Source organism: Bos indicus, chromosome 16 (assembly GCF_029378745.1).
Source record: "Bos indicus isolate NIAB-ARS_2022 breed Sahiwal x Tharparkar chromosome 16, NIAB-ARS_B.indTharparkar_mat_pri_1.0, whole genome shotgun sequence".
NCBI classification, from domain to species: Eukaryota; Metazoa; Chordata; class Mammalia; order Artiodactyla; family Bovidae; genus Bos; species Bos indicus.
Genome location: NC_091775.1, coordinates 21,298,405 through 21,316,908, shown reverse-complemented (window position 1 = coordinate 21,316,908; position 18,504 = coordinate 21,298,405). Strand labels below are relative to the sequence as shown.

The following is an 18,504-nucleotide window of genomic DNA, read 5'->3' as shown; positions in this document are numbered from 1 at the left end:
TTAGGATTAACATTTTCTGACCCATGGCTAGCAGTCAGCAAAGATTCATTTATCCATTCTATCATTACTCTGCTTAATAGAATCTATCTCTATATATAATTTTTCATTTTGTTCTAGAAATTCTATTTGGTTTATGTATTATTCAGCCTCATTTTTTAAAAATGAAAGCATGTCATGGATTTTAGGTTCTGTTTGGAATCCTAGTTTTAAGTTTCTTTTTTCTTTTTAAATATAAAATTGTAGTTTTTTTTTTTTAAGGAAATACAGTTCAGTTCAGTTCAGTCGCTCAGTTGTGTCAAATACAGTAGAAGACTAAAAATTCTCATGTTTAAATTTGCAAACAGTCCAAATGCATAGTTGTCTCAATACTTTTGACAGTTAAAAATTTGTTTTAGGATCTTGAAATATGATAGTGGACAGCACACTTGTGGAATGAATAGACATATAGCAGTGAACAGAGGTTCTCTGTTTTGATAGAGCTTACATTTTGGTATAGGGAGATAAATAATGAAAGAAAGGAAGGAAGGAAGAGGGAGGGAAGCAAGGAAAAGAACAAATGGAAACAGAGACAGAGAGAAATAAAGAAGGAAAGGTGAAAAGAAAACAGGACAAAAGGAAGGAGGGAAAGGAAGCAAAATGAGTAGAAAGTAAGTGTACGTATGTTTACACACACAATGAAATACTACTTACCCATGCAAAAGAATGAAGCAATGCATTTGCAGCAACATGGATGAACCTAGAGATCATAATACTAAGTGAAGTAAGTCAGAGAAAGACAGATATTATATGATATCACTTATGTGTGGAATTTAAAATATGGTACAAAGGAACTTATTTACCAGACAGAAATAGACTCTCAAACATCGAAAATAAGCTTATTACCAAAGGGGAAAGATGGGGAGTAGGGATAAATTAGAAGTTTGGGATTAGCAGATACACACTACTATATATAAAATAGATAAATAACAAAGACCTACTGTATAGCACAGGAAACTAAATTCAGTGTCTTGTAATGAACTAAAATGGAAAAGAATATGACAAAGAATATATACATATATACACACATACATACATATATATAACTGAATCATTTTGCTCTATACTGGAAGCTAATACAACATTGTAAATTAACTATACTTCAATTAAAAATATCACATCTTAATGCTAAATATTATGGAAAAAATAAAACTGGATAAGTGGGATAGAGAATGGGGAAGATGTGGTTGCCTTTTTAGTCAGAATATTCCAGAAGTTACTAAAAAATAAAGTGAGGAGATGGGTAGGCAGATATGGGGAACAAGAAACTTCCCACAGAGGGAACAGCGAGGATGCTCAGAGATGGTGTTCGGTCATTTGAGGACACGGAATAATCAGTACCCATTTTGGAAATGTTACTTTTGAGATGCATGATAGACATCCAAATGAATTGTTTAGGAAGTAGGAAGATGGATCGATGAGGCTGAAGTTCAGAGGAAACATTTTGGCTAAAGTTATGCGTTTGTGGTTTGTCATCATTTGTATGGTATTTAAAATTACAGAGGCTAGCTGTGACCACCTAGGGAGTGAATGTAGAATAAAAAGGAGGTCCAAGGTTTTAGCTTCTTTAACAATTCAGGGATGAGGAAATGAAGAATAATCAAAAGAGGAGACTTGAGGAAGTATTTAATTACGAGTGAGGAAGAGAGCAAAATTAAAGAAGTATCTCCAAAGCTGAGCAAAGATATACAAATCTAACAGAGCCTTTTCCACTTCTAGAGTTTTTAGAATGACTTTTATCCGTTGCTCATCTGGCATCACAGTGATACAGTGCTTTTCATAATTTGTCTTCATCATCTTGAATTTTTTATCACCTTTATGGTTAAAAGTATAATTTTAAGATTATTGCAGAATACTAGGCTTCCACCTGTCTTTTTTTCTTTTCTACTTTAAAGTTTGGTTTTGTTTATTCCTTGATTTAATGCTTTTGATAGATAGGTGATTGGCACATGAGTGACACAGGAATTGTTCACACCCACCTTTGGTAGCTTTTAAAATTATATGATTTCTCCTGAAAGATTTGGCCCTTTCTACTGCCTGTAACCGCATTGTCAAGCCTGTGACAGGTTAGCTTCTAGGTAACATAATGGCTTTATTTCCAGAGCAGCACCACTGGGCAGGCTTTTTTGAAGGCATTTTAAGAAATGCACATTTAAGGTCGAACCAACTCCGTGTGCTGTTGCCAATGCAAATAGTTCCAGTGAGGTGACAATCAGAGGAACAGCTAACTTCACACATACTCAGGTTGGGATCACTACTGAGATGTCACAACTACTCCTCTGCCTGTCAGCTGGCAAGTACCTTAATTGAGGAAACAGCTCATATTTTAACACGAACTATATACCCTCTTATAGATGATACATTATCTGCACATATTTAGAACCTGATTAGATAATCAGAACTTTGTTCAACTGGTGGAATGCTCAAGCCAAGATCATTGGCTCCTTTTATATATGGTCCCCTTGTTTCCACATGCCTTAATCAAGTAATTAGGAACTTTTTAGTGTTTTATATTGGAAATTGCACAATACATTCTGCCCTTGTTTACTAAGAACAGGCCAAGATTCATTGTGTTAAATTAAGCAGTGAGAAGGATGGATAACAATTGTATTTCCAGAGCAGTGGACAAAACAAACAGATTGGTTTTGATGGCCTCAATGCAGAGGTAAGAATTTTTTGTCGGGTATCTTCACAGAACTTTCCCAAACATGGCCATCTGCAATGTATGACTACTTCTTCCATGGAGAGGGACTGTATGGAGGTTTTTTTTTTTTTTTATGTTATTATACTGAGTTATTGCTTATGGCATTATTTATCTATGCTGTCTTACAATTTAAAAAAAATGAGTGATGGACTTGCATTAAAAGGTCCATTATCTCGTAATTTTAGAAAAATGTCCAGAGATGAGATAATATGATGCCCTCTTACGAGCTAAGGAACCAAGGTGGCAATTAATTGATGTTTGGAGATAATTTCTTGTCCCTTGAACGATTAAAAAATAAGATTGAGCAGAGTCTATACATAGAGAGTCCAAAGTAATGGTAGTAAAATCTAGCATCTTGGTCGTTTTTTATTTTGTGGAGGCTTTATAATGTGTTTCTTCTTACTAGTTAATGAATATTTTCCCCTATTGCCTCTCAAATTGATAAATCATTAATTCTAGACCATATTATTGCTTTTAGTATTTATAGCTTTATCTATCAAAGGGTATGGCTTTATTCATTATTCTAAACATTTTTATATAAGACATGAAAGACTATTTGAGCCATGTTTTATATTATTTCAAAGTAACTCTGGCCATCTTTCTACTTTACGAGTGGAGTCTTTGCTGGACAGCTCCTAGATTTATGATGACATCATGTTCTCTCAGAGACATCATTATTATTGTGTCACTGAACCTGAAGTGGGGTGGTCAGAAGTCCATGTGGAGCAACTATGGGCCAGGAAGATCAGGCTTCAGATCAGAGGCAGGGCTGAGAGGAAGGATGGGAGGGGTCAGGGCAGAGGGCGAAGTGAAGAAGAAAGAGAGAAAAGCAGACCCTGAAGTATGGTCGGTGGCGTGAGCAGAAAACTCACCCTCAGCGTTTTCATACTATGCTTAGGGAAATGGAAAAAAAAAAAATTAATGAAGGAAGAAAAAAGTCAGCCAGCCTTTAAAACTTTACCCTATTTCATTATTAAGAATAGCTTTGGAAAACAGAGGGGCTCCATAAATGAGAGCAGGTGCGGTCGTGCAGAGGTAACTATTCAGCATATGTAAGTGCGGTTGGAAAATCATGGTCTTGCAGAGAATCCTCAAAATTGGTCCCTAATGGCCTTGGGTTTTTGTCATATGGTCTTGATTATAAGGCTAAAATTGCATTGCCACGCCTTTAGTGTGAACGAGATGGATGGATAATTATTACGTGCGCTGAATACCTTTCTGCAAGGAGAAGTCAGGACATCCCTGGTCACGGGAGCTACCATTTCGTCCAGCTGTCAGAAAAGCTCTAAGTGGGAAATTCATCACCATATTGATGTGGAAGAGGAATGAAAATGTGCCCCTCCGGTTGGGTGTGCACCCGCCCACTTACATTTACATACACAGATGGTACACAAACCAGAGGGGGCAATGTGTGTGATTGTGAGACCTGTTCAACGAAGCGGTAGCATTTGTGGAAACAAGGGATACAGAAACAGAATGGTGAGTTCTGCTGAAACATGATGACTCTTGGTGGTGGCCACCTGCTAGAAAGCTGGCACCAAAGCTGTGCCAGGAACGAACTGGGGGCTCAGTTTGAAATGATGCAGGAAGCTTAACATTATTGACATTACGAGCTGTCAAGTGAGCAAGAACTATTTATGGAAGAGTTTTAATGATTTTAAATACGCTGAAAGAAAAGCCTTCCCTTCACTCATCTGTATTTTTTAAACTAATCTGGCTATTTTTGCATGCTCTCAAGGTTCTCTCAGAAGCTAGATATAATGATAGTAACTAAAATCCAGCTGTTCTTGCCTCTGAGAATAAACTTCATGGCTGCCTAATAGTTGCTGCTGTTGCCGCTTCTGGGGAGGACGTCAGGGGAAGGTGTGATGGGATTTGCACTGTGAGCAAATCCAGTGCTTTGTCCTATCTGAGTGGGTGAGATTCAGGGCCGTACTCAGAGCCATGACCACAACCACACAGTATACTGGTCACGGGGGTATTTCTTATGGATCGGGCCTTGGGGGTCTGTGGCTTCCGCATTCCATGCAGCCGTTTGCAAAATAAGGGCAATGAGCTATGAGGACCGCTCTTTCTTCCATACTGAGCCCTGAACTTTGGGGCTAGCAGTGAGGGGAGAAGCGAAGTACAGTTTGCTGCAGAGTTCAGAGACAGTCTCCTTTGAGAGCAGACACAGGTCTGAGAGGACAAGGTTCTGATCCAAAATCAGCCTTGAGACGTTTTCTGAGTGTGGTTAACAGCTTGCCACTCCAAGCTGAAGAGCATGCACGGTGTGGAGGGGATGATGCAAGCTGGTTGATCAGGTAATCAGTTCAGCTGTTCTGCTGATGATATTTTGGTTGTTTTGGTGCCAGATGTGTTGGGTTGGCCAAGAAGATCATTTGGGTTTTTCCATAAGATCTCATGGAAAAACCTGAATGAACTTTTTGGCCAATACAATATATTGTAAGGTAAGGAATAGCAAAAACCTTAAGAATGGAGTTTTCTTTGTAAATGAACCAAAAAGAAAGGAAATAATAGCACAGAATCTATTCTATATACAACAACAATTAAAAACTTATATATATATACACACATATAATTCATTCATGTGAAAAAATATTTAATTGAAGGGATCAGGAAACCTGGAGCAACTATTTTAGCATATTTAATACAAGTTTTATTTTCAGTGTGTATATAGTGATACATAGCATCACTATCCCCTTCATTATACTGTACCACATGGTAATTAAATCTGGGATTCTAGGGCAATAAGACATGAGAATCGCACTATTTTCGTGCTGTTTGTAACTTCCATCTCTATTGAAATATGCTAAATTAGTAGCATTTTATGATTCCTGATTTAGTTCTTATTAAAAAGAAGCAGAAGCTAAAAACAGCTCAACCAAGCAGTTGAAGCAGTTATCACAAGCCGGTAAGATCAATAAGCTAAAAAAAGGATGAAAAGTTTTTGAGTGACAGCTTAAAAATGGAAAATTTAAATATATATCGCTGCCTTCTGCTCCATTGTGTAATGCATAAAGCCCATTTTGGCAGTACATTTTTAAGCAGTCAAGAAAGTGATTTATTAGTGTCACTGGATTTGTGTTTATGTTCCGTGCTGTAAACTATGCTTATAGCAATATATCTATATTAAGGCATTAGTACTTTGAGTGCTACCTAAGCTTAATGTTACTAATATTGTTCAAAGGATAGTTTATTGGGCTATAAATAGTATCCTCAGTATTGACACTTGCTGCATCATCTAAGTGCCTGGATAACTATGTCTGATGCTAAATGACCATGTTGCTGCTGACAGTATATAAAACATGAATAGTGACCACCAGTGATATTTCATAGCTACTGCTGGTGTTTCTGCTCCCCTTCAGTCTGCAGAAGAGTAGTTCTATGTGTGCAGAAGCCTAGCTAGATTTTCCCAGGATGTTTAGAGGGATATAATGAAAGGAAAATCACATCTTTTTTTAATGTGAAAGGGCATTTTATTTTACTAATTTAATTTACTTTATTTACATTTTATCCATCATTTCTGAAGACAAGACGGTAAACCAAACAGTAAATCAAATCCTAAACTGTAGAATTTGCCAATTTCTGTGGTGTGAAATATCCTACCTAGATACTTTCATGTTATAATCACAGTAGCACCTGCCATATAGTATTTCTGCTACCAGATACGATAGTCATAATCTTTTTGAAAAACATAGATAAGACAAATATATAGTAGTGTAATTAGGAAGTGATGCATTTTGGAAAATCCCATCTTGGTTTTAAACATTCTTATTTCAAGTGCCCATTCATTTTATGTCACAAATAAGAATAAATAATGATTGTGCTAAAAAGGGAAGGATTTTTAGCAAATCAGAAGTTGAGTTTGGGTTTAACTTTCTCTACCCAAGCCACATCTTTACTATGATACAGAATTGGCTGCTATATACATTTATTCATTTAACAAGTTTTGGTTAAAAGTTGACTACTGTTTTAGTCTGTTTGGACTGCTCTCAGAAAGTACCCTAAATTAGGTGGCTTTTAAATAACAGAAATTCAGTTCTCACGGTTTTGAAGGCTGGGAAGTCCACAGTCCTGGCTGCAGTAGATCTGGTGTCCAGTGAGGTCCTCATCCCAAATGGTGTCTTTTGCAGCAATTTCACATGGAAGAAGGGACAAGGGAGCGCTCAGGCCTCTTTTGTGAAGGTATTAATCCCACCACAGGGGATGTGTGTCACTCTCATAATCTAATCACCCCAAAGGCCACATGCCGATCACATTGGGCATTAGGATTCAACATACAATTTTCAGGGGGACATAAACATTCAGTCCATAGCAACTACTCTATGGCGCACACTGTTACCGTAGAAAGTATATGTGCTAAGTTTGATTTCTTTTGTTAAATGTCAAGACAAATAATTCTCTGAAGGTCCAGTGGTTAGGACTCCACACTGTCACTGCTGAGGGCCTGGGTTCAATCCCTGGTCAGGGAACTAAGATCTCACAGGCCACTTGGCACAGTCAAAAAAAAATCAAGACAATTTTTCAATTTTTCAAATTTCAAAATTTCAAATTGAATTTGACTATACACACTCTCCTTATTAAAGGTTGTAAATAATGAGAACACTCTTTTATTTCCCCCTAATTTCACAGTTTATTGACAGGTTTTTGTTTGGGCTCCAGAGTCGGGATACATACATGGAAGAATCTGGAACATATTTGTTTGATTCATGCTGTCCTGTTATAGGGACAGATGATCCTATTTCTGAGATCACTTAGACATCCCTGATTCAATGTGTGTCTTTTTTGTTAGTTTTATAAGCAAATGATTATCAAGTGTTGAGAGAAAAATCATACTTCATATTCTCTTCTAAAATATCAGTTGGTTCTTTTTTGTTTGGGGAAAATGCTCTTTCTTAAGAGTTGTCTTCAGAAGGCAAAACAGTCACATGTCATAAATATGCTCATTTATCTAGGTATTCCTGACTTTACTTTGCCAAGGCTAATGACATGTATTAAAGTAAGCTTTGCATTCATTAAGATTGGAAGAGAATAATCAATGCTAGTAATTTATTCCTTCATTCATTCAACATCCTTTTCTGGAACACTCAGTTCAGTTCAGTCGCTCAGTTGTGTCCGACTCTTTGCGACCCCATGAATCGCAGCACGCCAGGCCTTCCTGTCCATCACCAACTCCCGGAGTTCACTCAGACTCACGTCCATTGAGTCAGTGATACCACCAGCTATGTGCAAAATATTGTGTGGCTCTTTGGAGAATGAATAATAAATGATGTGCATTCCTTATCCTAAAGTGAAAGTGAAAGTATTAGTCACTCAGTCGTGTTCAACTCTGTGACTCCATGGACTATATAGCCTACCAGGCTCCTCTGTCCATGGAATTCCCTAGGCAAGAATACTGGAGTAAGTTGCCATTCCCTTCTCAAGCCTTATCCTAAAGATGCAGTTAAATGATGTCCCATTTTGCTGAGTTAATCCAAAGAAGTTATGGAAAAGATCTATCCCCCAAACTAATAAACAAGAGGAATCAAATGCCTGAAATGATAATGATCAAATCCATTTTTGTTGGGATATAATTTCTTGCTAGTTGATTGTACAAAAGGATAGAAGTTCACTGAAATGCTAAGATATCCCTGTACCCTTTTGCTCTAATATCTTATTTCTTGGAACTGAAAATTTCTTGGAACTTAATATCTTGCCCCTTTTGCTCTAATATCTTATTTCTTGGAACTGATTGGGTGGTCACAGGAAGGATACCAGTTTGGGGAACCCATGAAGGACAGATAGCTCATGTTGTAAGATATTAATTCTAGGTGGGCTAACTGTGCTGAACATCATTAATCTTATTAAGAATGAAAATAAGGAAGTATTGACTGCCTTCTTTCTGTTGAGAGAAGGTGAGCCCCAGAGTAGACAGTGAACTATAAGGGGATTTTCTCATCCAGAAAACAAGAAGTAAATGTTCATCTTTTCAAAGCCAATAAAGTTTGTTCCTTGATGAAACTTTTCATTCTCTTCTAAGGAAACTTTAATGTTATTGGACTTATTTTGCGGTAAAGAAACCTGCATCCTTTGCACGTTTGCCAATATTGGCTGTGTGGTTCGTACAGAGGAAACAGAGAATGGGGCAGCCACCAAGAAAGTTGTCTTTCTCTCCTTTCATCCACATCAGGAAGGAGAAAGCTGGAGGAGGATGAGACTGGTCAAACAGCTCAGTTCTCGAAGCCAGTTAAAACAGGAAACATCTTAAATTCTAGAGCTTGAGGGTAGTTAAAATGTTAGGAAGGCAGGGTGCTCTGTTCTTCTCTGGTGTCCACTGCCAGCAGCCAGCAGCGCTGAGCCCAGGGTAGATGCCTTCTTCCTCTAGAGCCTGTCCGAGGTCCATGAAGAACTCAGAGCGTGGCGTGCAAATGTTATTATTTCTTAGGCCCTAAACCCTGCCTTGTACAGGTGCTCAGGACCATAGTGGAGTGAAGTCTAATAGTCCAGGGATCTGTGAAATCCAGTCTCTTCTCATTCCTCATTGCCTTCTTGGTTAGTTGAAATATCCAGCTTTGGACTAAGAAGCAGCTAAAAACCTTATACAAAGAGCTTGTAAACAAACACCCACTTGAACCATCTGGTCTTGTAACACATACAAGTGATTAAGCTTCAGAGCTATGATTGTTAAATTTTTAAAAACACAACAATTCCAAACACTCCCAAATAGACTCTTTATGCAGGCTTGCAAGGAGGAAAATGTGTGATGCTTTATATAGTAAATAATATGGAGAGATTGAAACAATTTTTTTTGGTTTCTCTATTTTTCTCTCCCTCCCTCCCTTCTTTTTTTTTTTCTTACCTTGAGTGTTGTTTCTCTATTTTTCTCTCCCTCCCTCCCTTCTTTTTTTTTTTCTTACCTTGAGTGTTATAGAAAGAGAAAACCTTAAATAAACAAATATAAACTAAAAATACATTTAGAGTTCCACTAAGCCTACATGGTTGATAACTTAGAATGGTTCCTTATCTTTACCTTAATTACTATTTTTGCCCCCTATAGGGACAGAAACATGCGTGCTTGAGTACATGTATGTGTACTCTTCGTTCCTTCTAGAATACATTAAGCAATCCAGACTATTTGCAAATAATGAATTCATACTTTTTGTTCACAATGAGTGAAGAAAGTCAGGTCAGGGGGAAATTAAATATGTGAAGAGCCCTCATATTAATTGTATAATATCAATACCTTTATAGTTAATTTCCTTGACAAGACATAGGGCATATGGATTGAACTCCTCATATATATCTGATGTGGATATGATTATAAATTGGAACACTTTATTTAGATGACATCACTAAAGGGAGAAAGAATGAGCTACACACGGTACCACAAGCATATGGAAATAACACAGATTTCTGGCTAATGACTATTGACATGAACAACACATAGAACTCAAAACTCTTAAGTGAAACAAAAATTCTGCGTGAGAAGTCAGTATTATATATTAGGGCTCCTATTCCAGTCTTCCCAGCCTTGATCAGTCCTCATCCCTGGATTTATCACATCAGCTGGGGGAGGAAAGACAGTGGTTGAAAGAAGAGGAGAACGAATACTCAGCTATAGTCATGGTGACTGGTGAATCAAACAAACTCTCAAACAGTAAACTGTTCAAACAAAAAAACTTTACTGTTTTCTCACATTTGAAGTTCACAATGGGTATTCCCGAATGGGGTAAGTCTCTTTCCAGAACGGATTTGAAGGTTGATGTCTTCTTATCCCATTGCTCTCTTTCTTCGATGAGTGGCATCCAGGGTTGCCCAGAGCATCTACAGAAGCCCGTGAAAGGGGAAAACCGTGGAATGTATTTGTGGGGGTGGCTTACAACCCAAGTATGGAGAGGCTTCTGTCACTTTTGGTCTCTGTCCATGGAAGGAAACTCAATCACCTGACCACACCTACCTGCAAGAGTGGCTGGGAAAGATGGTCAAGCCTGGAGCCAAGGAATAAGAGGTGGTGAACTTCTGACTAGCGTCCCCCCCAAAAGAGGGAAAGAGAAGAAAAAGGATGGGTGTCGATGCAAAACACTCTATAGTACCTTTTATTTGCAAAGAAGAAAACAGTGAATTAAAGCCTTTTCCAGCGATGTGCTGGTAAACTGTCTGTGAGGGAAGGGGATGAAAAAACACCTGATTTTTAAAAAATTTTATATTGGAGTGTAATTGATTTACAATATTGTGTTAGTTTTAGGTGTACAGCAAAGTGACTCAGTTGTACATAAACCCATTTTTTTTCAGATTTTTTTTTTCCTGTATAGGTTATTACAGAGTATTGAGTAGATTTCCCTGTGCTATACAGTAGGGCCTTCTTGATTATCTACTTTATATACTGTTATTTAGTCGCTAAGTTGTGTCTTACTCTGCGACCCCAGGGACTGCAGCCCACCAGGCTCCTCTGTCTGTGGGGTTTCCCAGGCGAGAATACTGGAGTGGATTGCCATTTCCTTCTCCAGAGGGTCTTCCCAACCTAAGGGATTGAATCTGCATCCTCTGTAGTGACAAGCAGAGTCTTTACCACTGAGCCACCTGGGAAGCCCATTTTATATACAGTAGTGTGTATATTGGAGAAGGCAATGGCACCCCACTCCAGTACTTCTGCCTGGAAAATCCCATGGATGGAGGAGCCTGGTAGGCTGCAGTCCATGGGGTCGCTCAGAGTCGGACAGGACTGAGCGGCTTCACTTTCACTTTTCACTTTCATTCATTGGAGAAGGAAATGGCAACCCATTCCAGTGTTCTTGCCTGGAGAATCCTGGGGACGGCAGAGCCTGGTGGGCTGCCGTCTATGGGGTCGCACAGAGTTGGACACGACTGAAGCGACTTAGCAGCAGCAGCAGCAGCAGTGTGTATATGTTAATCCCAGACTCCTGATTTATCCCTCCTCTCACCTTTTCCCTTTGGTAACCATAGTGTAAAAATACCTGAGTTCTGACAGTGATTTCCTTGATGTAAATACTCCTGCCGCAGTGTGATTTCAAGTTACCAATGTGAAGTCAGTCAATGTGGATTTGAGAAGAGAGGCGCAGACTCTGCTCTAGCAAGCTGGAGCAAGACAGTCTAGCAAGGCATTTTACTAATGAATTCTGAGAAAACACATCAGAGGCAGCCCATTTGTGGGAAGGAAGTGAATGTGCATTTTCCCTTTTGCATTTGACACAAGAAAAAGTTTACTTCCAAATGGATTTATCATCAAAAAATATCTATATGATATATTCCTATCAAGAACAGATGAGGGATGTACAATTTTTGAGTCAGAGAAAAACAGCACCAAGGGTACAAGAAGTCCAGGCTGAGTATCTGTACCCAATCCTGGGTCACTCCCAGGTAAAACCAAAAGCTTCTAGAACAGCTTTCCAAGGAGTGGACCAAGAAGTCAGATTCCACTTCTGGGATTTCAGATGACTGTTCCCGTAATTGTTTTCCAGAAAGAGGGAAAGACGTGATGACGCAGAAGAGATGCCAAGGATGGCTCTTTTGGTTTCTGTCTATCACGAGTTGGACAGGGGTGTCATTCCCTGTGAGAGAAGCAAAGAACCGGTACGACCTGGTTTGTGTTTTAAGAAAACAACTTTGAAAATGAAATAGATGCTCAGGTCTCAATTGTCTAGTTAATTAGGATTGTTATTAACAGACCAAAGGCTATATGTCCATCTGAAATTTCCATTTTTGCTTGTCTGCTTTTGCTGTCCGAAGAATCGGGCCATATAATGATGAGTTAGATTGTGTCTTGCCATTCAACCTGATCCATGCAGACGTGGTACCCTTGAATCAAAGGCCAATGGTCCAGGTAGAGGATCAAGATGTGTAATGTACTAGGCTTCAGCCCAGTGGTTTTTGCTAAGTGCGTATCTGTTTTCAAGTGTTAAATTCTTTCAGGTGTTAAAGGCACAGCACCTCTTGAACTGATGGTGTAATCTGAATCTTCAGTGTAAAGGCTCAAGGTTTCCTGTGGGTGATGCTTATTGCTTTAATTGGGAAGGCCTGTAAAAGACATTGGGCTTCCCTGGTGGCTCAGTGGTACAGAATCTGCCTGTCAATGCAGGGGACATGGGTTCAATCCCTAGCTAAGGAAGATCCCCTGGAGAAGGAAATGGCAACCCACTCCAGGATTCTTGCCTGGATAAATCTCAAGGACAGAGGAACATGGTGGGCTACCATCCATGGGGTCACAAAGAATCGGATACTACTTAATGACTGAACAAGAACAAAATTAACATAAAGACATCACTAAGAGTCCAGTATTTGTACTTTTTGTTTGTAACACAAGCTCAGGCAGATCCAAACCTAAAACCGGATTAAATCTGTGATTTATTGATTTTAGTTGGTTACTGGTTTATTTTAGGTCAGTTGCTATTTTTAAAAGACTAACACTGATAATGACAGACTTAGGTATTGAGGTTTTTCAAAATGTTAGTCCATTTGATTAGTAAATAATAAAACCCTTCTAAGGAACAGCTCTCCTCCCGTATTTTTTTAATGATGGTGAGAAGTGAGTTCCTCTGAAACTAACTTTCCCCATGCCAATCTACCCTATTGAATTTTCCTTTTAACTGTGGTCTGCCAGAAAACAGAACTAGGGCTTGGCACACCAGTTTTGATCAGACCAGCCATCAGAATCATAATGTCCTAAGTACAAAGCTCACTAATTGAATTTCATTAGCTAGACTGAAATATAGCAGCCAAGACAGAGAACACTGTCGGCTGTTTTTTATGAGGTCCAAAGTCTAAAGTCATTTTTAAAATGTGAGTGATGCAATTTCTTGTATCTTTCATTTAAAATGCTGCTTGGTAAACAGTGTTTCAGATTAGTGTATTTGTAATTTAAATGAAGACAATACATCAAGCTGAATCTGAAAAGAAAGGAGAAGTTTAGGAAATGATTCATGCCCCCTTTTGTGTGATCTACTGTAGAAAATAATAAATAAATAGGTAAGGAGAGGGAGAAAAAAGGTTTGTGAATTTTGGAGACAAAATTGAACTGTTTCTAAGAAGAGCGAGTCCCAATAGCTAAATCTTTGTTTTCTTCAAGCAGACTAATACATTCTGCCTAATTCATTTTTTATTTTCTCTCGGGGTCTGCTTGCAGATTTGCCTCAACAAAGGAAGCATCATGTTACATCTTTTAAATAATTGATGACTCTCAGTCCGAGCCAGCTTGAAGGAAATTCTGAAAATAGGTACTGATTGAGCAAATGCCTGCCTTCTCCCCCCCATCTCCCTCTTGAGCACACCCCACTCATCTTTTCCATAGCCTTTTGCTTCTTCACCTCCATCCTGACAGAAGAGGAGGGTGATATCATCTCGGCTTAGGGTTTACCTATCACTTGGTCCCCCTTGTTTATTTTATATCATGCCATCTATTTTATTAAAGACAGGGGGAGCTGTTAATTACAAGCCAAGTGATGTAATGAAAGTCTCTTAATTAATCATCAGAAATGTTACGGCATAATCACCACCAGAGACGGTTTGTTGGGAATGTAAGAAATTGGACTTGGAGCTTTCTGAATTCAGAGTGTGCTGCCTCCACGGGCCGGATTACCCCCGAAGCTGGGTCGGCTGTGGCCGTGCCCAATTCCAGCTCTTCCTGTGCGTTTAAATTCTGTGAGCTGATCTGTGTTTTTCCCCCCAGAGAGAGAAGGGCATCTCCATCTTTCTTCACTCCTGGGATCATTAGTGATTGTCTGTGATTGGGAAAGGGCTTCCCAGGTGGTAAAGAATCCACCTGCAGTGCAGGCGACCCAAGAGATGCTGGTTTGATTCCTGGGTTGGGAAGATCTCCTGGAAGAGCAAATGGCAACCCACTCCAATATTCTTGCCTGGGAAATTCTGTGGACGGAGAAGCCCAGCGGGCTACAGTCCACGGGGTCTAAAATAGTCAGACATGACTGAGCAACAGCATGCATGCATGACTAGGACGGGCCTTTACTGCTTTCACGTGGCTGTGGTTGGTAGACCCTTAGACTGGTCCACAGTGAACCTGGCTTCCTGCTCTGACTTTGAAGTTACTTTCCCTTCCAGGGCCTCATTGTCCTCACTGATGACATGAGGCCTTTGGAGTAGACCATCTCCAGGATCTCTGCCAGCAGTGGCATTCTTGCATCCTTCAGGGAAAGGAGTGATAAACCAAGTTTGCCCTCTATTTGAATTTGACTGTCCTGAGTACTCCAGGTTTGAGTGAATGAACTGTGTGCTCACTCATGTTTAACCCTCCTCTTTCCTTCCATTATTTTTCTTTTCTCTTAGTTTTTCACGTTTGCTCTCTCCTGCTGCTTGTTCTTGTTCCTTTCCCTTTCTGACTTTCCATGTTTCCATGGTTAAAGTGCAAGAAAAATGGTTAGAAATGTGCTAGAATCGAGGATCTTGGCCACTTATTTTTTAAATGCCATGTCTTTCTTATAGAAGAGCTATCTCCTTCAGAAATGACATCAGAAGATAGCCAATATTATTGGATTTAGGAGATAGAGTGCCTGATAAACTATGGAGGGAGGTTTGTGACATTGTACAGGAGACAGGGATCAAGACCATCTCCATGGAAAAGAAATGCAAAAAAGAAAAATGGGTGTCTGGGGAGGCCTTACAAATAGCTGTGAAAAGAAGAAAGGTGAAAAGCAAAGGAGAAAAGGAAAGATATAAGCATCTGAATGCAGAGTTCCAAAGAATAGCAAGGAGAGATAAGAAAGCCTTCCTCAGCGATCAATGCAAAGAAATAGAGGAAAACAACAGAATGGGAAAGACTAGAGATATCTTCAAGAAAATTAGAGATACCAAGGAAACATTTCATGCAAAGATGGGCACAATAAAGGACAGAAATGGTATGGACCTAACAGAAGCAGAAGATATTAAGAAGAGGTGGCAAGAATACACAGAAGAACTGTACAAAAAAGATCTTCATGACCCAGATAATCACGATGGTGTGATCACTGACCTAGAGCCAGACATCCTGGAATGTGAAGTCAAGTGGGCCTTAGAAAGCATCACTACAAACAAAGCTAATGGGGGTGATGGAATTCCAGTTGAGCTATTTCAAATCCTGGAAGATGATGCTGTGAAAGTGCTACACTCAATATGCCAGCAAATTTGGGAAACTCAGCAGTGGCCACAGGACTGGAAAAGGTCAGTTTTCATTCCAATCCCAAAGAAAGGCATGCCAAAGAATGCTCAAACTACCGCACAATTGCACTCATCTCACACGCTAGGAAAGTAATACTCAAAATTCTCCAAGCCAGGCTTCAGCAATACATGAACCGTGAACTTCCTGATGTTCAAGCTGGTTTTAGAAAAGGCAGAGGAACCAGAGATCAAATTGCCAACATCCGCTGGATCATGGAAAAAGCAAGAGAGTTCCAGAAAAACATCTATTTCTGCTTTCTTGACTATGCCAAAGCCTTTGACTGTGTGGATCACAATAAACTGTGGAAAATTCTTCAAGAGATGGGAATACCAGACCACCTGACCTGCCTCTTGAGAAACCTATATGCAGTCGGGAAGCAACAGTTAGAACTGGACATGGAACAACAGACTGGTTCCAAATAGGAAAATGTGTACGTCAAGGCTGTATATTGTCACCCTGTTTATTTAACTTCTATACAGAGTACATCATGAGAAACGCTGGGCTGGAAGAAGCACAAGCTGGAATCAAGATTGCCAGGAGAAATATCAATAACCTCAGATATGCAGATGACACCACCCTTATGGCAGAAAGTGAAGAGGAACTAAAAAGCTTCTTGATGAAAGTGAAAGAGGAGAGTGAAAAAGTTGGCTTAAAGCTCAACATTCAGAAAACTAAGATCATGGCATCCGGTCCCATCACTTCATGGGAGATAGATGGGAAAACAGTGGAAACAGTGTCATACTTTATTTTGGGGGGCTCCAAAATCACTGCAGATGGTGATTGCAGCCATGAAATTAAAAGACGCTTACTCCTTGGAAGGAAAGTTATGACCAACCTAGATAACATATTCAAAAGCAGAGACATTACTTTGCCGACAAAGGTCCGTCTAGTCAAGGCTATGGTTTTTCCCGTGGTCATGTATGGATGTGAAAGTTGGACTGTGAAGAAAGCTGAGCACCGAAGAATTGATGCTTTTGAACTGTGGTGTTGGAGAAGACTTCTGAGAGTCCCTTGGACTGCAAGGAGATGCAACCAGTCCATTCTGAAGGAGATCAGTCCTGGGTGTTCTTTGGAAGGACTGATGCTAAAGCTAAAACTCCAATACTTTGGCCACCTCATGTGAAGAGTTGACTCATTGGAAAAGACTCTGATGCTGGGAGGGATTGGGGGCAGGAGGAGAAGGGGATGACAGAGGATAAGATGGCTGGATGGCATCACTGACTCGATGGATGTGAGTCTGAGTGAACTCTGGGAGTTGGTGATGAACAGGGAGGCCTGGCGAGCTGCGATTCATGGGGTCGCAAAGAGTCGGACACGACTGAGCGACTGAACTGAACTGAACTACACAGTGGCAACTACTGGGAGATCTAAATCTGGAAGTCTTAAATTGGAGTTCAGCTTTACTGGAGAAAAGCCTTACGTTGTATCCATCAGTGAAAAAGCTATATCTACATTGGTGGGCTATTATCCATTCTCAAAACTATACCAATCTCTGGCCTACTCTTCCTTTCAAGGGTCATTTAAAAATACTATGTTGACTATATTGTTCCCTGTTTCTCTTTTAATTATAGCAAACTTGATGGGGGGGTTGGGGTGCTGAAGTCATCTTTGTCCCCAAAGATGTGCATCCTATGCCTTCCCAGGATACTCTTTTCTCTTTTTTTTTAATGTTTATTTATTTGACTGCACCGGGTCTTAGTTGTGGCGAGTGGTATCTAGTTCCCTGACCAAGAATCAAACCCAGGTTCCCTACTTTGGGAGCATTGAGTCTTAGCTACTGGACCCCGAGGGAAGTCCTACAGATAATCTTTTCTGATTGCCTTTTTTGAAATCTTGAAACAAATCTTCAAATAATCACACTTATTTATAATGATGTGAACAACATATGGCTGGGAGTCTAGAAAGCTTTGGAATTTATTCTGTTTATCATCTACTACTGACAGTGTACTAAAGTCATAGTCAGTTGAGTCAAAGGAACTATTATTGTTCTCCCTTTTAAAAAACTTCTGCCATTAACTTACATTTTGAAAGTGTATGATGTCCAGGCTTTGGTATCTGTTAGCATGTTACAGGTGTTATTGTTCAGTCGCTCAGTTGTGGCCAACTCTTGTGACCCCATGGACTGCAGCATGCCAGACTTCCCTGTAATTCACTGTATCCCAAAGTTTGTTCAAACTCATGTCTATTGAGTTGGTAGTACCATCCAACCATCTCATCCTCTGTCGTCCTCTTCTCCTCCTGCCTTCAATCTTTCCCAGCATCAGGGCTTTTCCAGTTAGTCAAGTCTTCCCATCAGGTGGCCAAAGTACTGGAGCATCAGCTTCAGCATCAGTCCTTCCAAGGAATATTCAAGGTTGATTTCCTTTAGGATTGACTGGTTTGATCTCCTTGGGACTCTGAGGAGTCTTCTGCAGCACCAAATTTCAAAAGCATCAATTCTTCGGCGCTCAGCCTTCTTTATGGTGCAATCCTCACATCCGTACATGAGTACTGGAAAGCCCATAGTTCGACTATACAGACCTTTGTGAGCAAACTGGTATCTCTGCTTTTTTATAGGCTGTCTAAGTTTGTCATAGCCTTTTTACAGGTGAGTCCTAGTAAGACATATTCCTTAGGT

The 18,504-nt window shown here is 39.7% G+C and overlaps 1 protein-coding gene across 4 annotated transcripts in view; it reads left to right on the top strand.

Moving 5' to 3' along the window:
* Positions 1 to 18,504, top strand: part of ESRRG (estrogen related receptor gamma) — a 703,351-nt gene that overhangs the window by 187,820 nt on the left and 497,027 nt on the right. The window contains exon 1 of one of the 4 annotated variants that reach the window (XM_070767943.1): positions 13,877 to 13,953. The exons of the other annotated variants lie outside the window; for them this stretch is intronic. The gene's annotated coding sequence lies outside the window, so the exon portion shown is untranslated. Of the gene's footprint in view, positions 1 to 13,876; positions 13,954 to 18,504 lie in introns of those variants that run through there. 4 annotated transcript variants of the gene reach the window in all.